Below are 3,775 nucleotides of genomic sequence, written 5' to 3'. Positions count from 1 at the left end.
AGGGAGTAAACAACCGGTCCCAGTGAATCATAGAGCGCAAGGAAATAACTTGCAGCAGAATGATGCACCTAGGCAAATATTGCAAAGGGGAAAAACAAATATAGAAGAGTTGCCACAAGGCAACGAAGTCAGCCTTATTGAGGCTGTAGGAGTCCATGATGCTGAAACCTCTAACTTAAGAGCCGTGACAAGAGGCCAAAAGGCCAAAGAGGTTGACAAAGATAATACAAAACCGGTTGAGGCAAACCTTAAACAAGGGGATAAGGGGACGCAAGTCCTGAATTCTAGCATAGAGGGGGGACCTCTAAAGCCTATTGACAAGAAAGGCGATCCTAAAAAAGATGAGGAAGTGCCACGAAAGAAGGCAAGAGCCAAGAAAGAAGCACTGAAACCTGTCCAAAAACCAAAAGAAAGGATGGTTTGGCGAGAAAAGAGAGCTTTGGCTACTTATCATGACTTTGATTTAGCAAGTTCTCTTTGCGAAGTTAAACCAGATGTGAACTTCTTGCAATTGATCAAATTATCTCCAGGAGTACGCAAGGAATTTAAGAAGATCCTGCGTATCTTGTTAATATCAACAAGTAAAAAGCAAGAAACATTGAAGCCCTTAGGGTCAGCCCTTTCAATAATGATAGATAACTCCTCTTCAAAAGATGGGAATTTTTCTGCATCCTTTTCTTCTTCCTTGTTTCTTTTAAACTCCCTCCATTTATCTCCCTGCTCTACTATGGCCTTTTCCTCTTTCTCATGTTGTCTTGTGTCCTTTTCATGCGTAAAATATTCAACCTTCAGACAAGTATCATTTTTCTTCTTTCTATATTGAGACACATTTAAAATATTGAAAGCCTTAACATCAAAAAGAGGGATTGGCTTAAGGGCCTTTGAAAACATATATCTCAATCTCCTAAGAATAATCATGTCTTTATCCATAAGCGTAAGCCTATGTACATGAGAGGCACACATAAAAGAATCTTGAAAAAATTCAATCCAAAAATCTTGTGTAGCCTCCTGAATATAGTTGAGATCTACCCTAGTCCATCTAAAACTATAGACTATGCTTGTCACAGATTTCGCAGACAAGCCTCTGAAAAGACAACTTTGAAATTGCATTATTCAGAGCCTTCATTGCACTTCTAATCTCCTTAAGGCACTCTCATATGTTATGAGAACATTCTTCTTGGTTTTGATTTCCTTGACAGTTTGGAAGGCTTGGAGGACTGATGTATGTTTAAAGAAATACCTCTAGGATCAACTTTCTACTTCCTTGTAGTGTACTTAGTTCTAGCAATCTGGAACATCCAAAAAAATAAATAATACTAATAAATTAGAAAAGATCTCGTAATATCTCATATCAATATTTCTACAATCACGAAGCAGCAAGCAAACAGTAATCACAAAGTCTAAATGCAATCTCAATAAAACAGTACGAAGATGTATGAAACGCGAGTAGGCCTTGAAGACAGAGGGAACTCAACACCATATCACAGTTCATATAGGGCACAAGGGGAACAATGTAGGCTCAAGTTGGATGAAATGCGATATGGCCTTACTCGGAAAAAAGAACATAACACCGTTCACATTTCATACATCACATGATAAACATGGCAATCCTAGTTGTGTTCAACTCATCTATTCTACAAGATATCTTCACCTTTAACCTTCTAGGAGAATCAACTCATCCTTTAGACTACTTTTTGGGAAAAATTATTTACCCTAAACATATTTACCCTTCTTGATTGATAATTTTTTTAAATTTTGACTTTGTAGGATATGTTTTTCCAACATATACACATGCATTTAAAAGATTAAAATAGATTCTTTCATTTCAAATTAGTTATTTACTTGAAGCTTGAAGTTCTATAATTTATGAAACATAAAAGAGATTCAAAGTTCTATAACCTGCATCTGTAACGTGTCCACTAGTATCATCCAGGACACGTCTTAGCAGTCCATTGGAAAGGATGTCTAGAAAGCTCTACCTGGCACTCCTAGGGAATGTTACGGGATTTGCAATCTAGGGCTTTCCACATCTGCCACGTAGTGGAAATATTCCGGCCGTTCCCACTTAGGATCGACCTGAATTAGGGTTTTCCTGATTAGTCATTTCCTAACAGCAACTAGCGTCGGATCCAAGCGAACTACTTTACACAGAAACGCCAGGTCCGAAGGGGATTCATGCTGCACTTGGTTCAAGGAGAATGGAAAACGAGAGGAATGCAAAGCTCAACCTCTCTGCCATAAGGCATAGTCCCATTCCGTTCCCCTAAAATAGCGTAAATCGGGATAAGACATATCTCTAGTTCAATGCTTTTATTGTTCATGTCCTTTGACGATCTTTCTGCTCTTCCTTGTGATTTGAGAAAAGCTTCCGGCCAACCGGGACCACCCAACCGTAGGATGGACCCATGGCCCATCCTTTGCACTTTCATCGGGTTGTTTTAGTTATGTAATTATCTAACACATTAGTTCGACATGTAATAACCAACTTCTTTAATTAACCCGTTAAGTACTGGTTCTTTCACATAATCTTATCACTTGACATAGAAAAACAATATCTGACAAGTTCTTTATTAACAGGCCATCATGTTTATTTTTGAAATACAAGGAGTTCCACCTGTAGGCTTATCCACAATCCGCCCGAAGGCTATCTAGCAATCCACAGGGATCACTATTCCAAGTTTCCACCGTAGACTAGTATGCGGGCCTCGAGATTCAATCCCGAGTCACGTTAGCCTCTTGTGCAGAACCCGAAAGGTGAGGGATTTACGGCCAGATCCCCCCCTGGCACCCAAGTGTCCTCTTAGTCCAAGTAGCGCTCAACAGAGAGACCTCTCACGGCGGGTTCGGTCCACGTTCCCGGCGCGGTCAACAACCCCCTTGGTTAGGGTCCCGCAATCAGTCGGGGGTAATTGAAGCTACCTCTCCCTTCAGGCCTTCAACCTGAAGTATAGGTATTTATTTATTTTGTAATTTATTGGTCAACAAGTCAAACAGTGCTCTAAAATCTCTAGCAAGCACAAACATTTCCATTGATCGATTTTGTTGTTGGCAAACTGCGAAGGAGGGAATCCTTCCTTTCGAATGCATCCAGCACTCGATCCGGGGTGTCTTGCAACTTGGCAAGATCCCTTATATTTTGGGTTAGGGCATACCCTATTAGCCCAACTTGGTCAAACCTTAAAGTTCATTGGGTACTTCAGTTTCTGGTTTAATCTCCAATTAATCTTCCTTACCCAAGGAGGATATCAAAGTACATATCCTCTTGCAAGATAACTTTGCATAAGGATCCTCCATTCTCATTGCGAGAATTTGGTCTTCCTTCTTGTGATCCAATCACAAGACCATATGACTTCGTACTTGCTATACAAGTGCTGCATCGTACTATGCGGTAATGGAATCACGAATTAATCTGTTTCGGGTTCTTTAAGCTAACGTTGTTAGACCTAGGGTTTCCTAGCTTCATTTTTGTAAGAATCTCAGGGACAAACCCTAGTTCCTTTTTTTATTACAATTTACTGACCCTACATTCAGGGAATGTGGACAAGTATTTTAAGGTATAGATGTTTCTTGGAATTTTAACTCATTCCCAACGAATATTTCGCAGCATTTTAATTTGGTTAACTCTAGAAGGTAATTTTGAGATTACATCCGTATGATTTGTTATCTGCGTGTCAATTGACTTTTCAATCTTATACTTCATCGATTTGAGGTTAGATTAAATCCAACTAATCTTCCCTTTTTTTTGCGAACAAACTCATGCTAAATAAGCAATCGT

Source organism: Lygodium microphyllum, chromosome 2 (assembly GCF_053477565.2).
Source record: "Lygodium microphyllum isolate KBCC chromosome 2, Lygodium_microphyllum_v1.1.10, whole genome shotgun sequence".
Taxonomy (NCBI): Eukaryota; Viridiplantae; Streptophyta; class Polypodiopsida; order Schizaeales; family Lygodiaceae; genus Lygodium; species Lygodium microphyllum.
The sequence above is the reverse complement of the archived record's forward strand: the minus strand, read 5'-3'. Positions refer to the sequence as shown.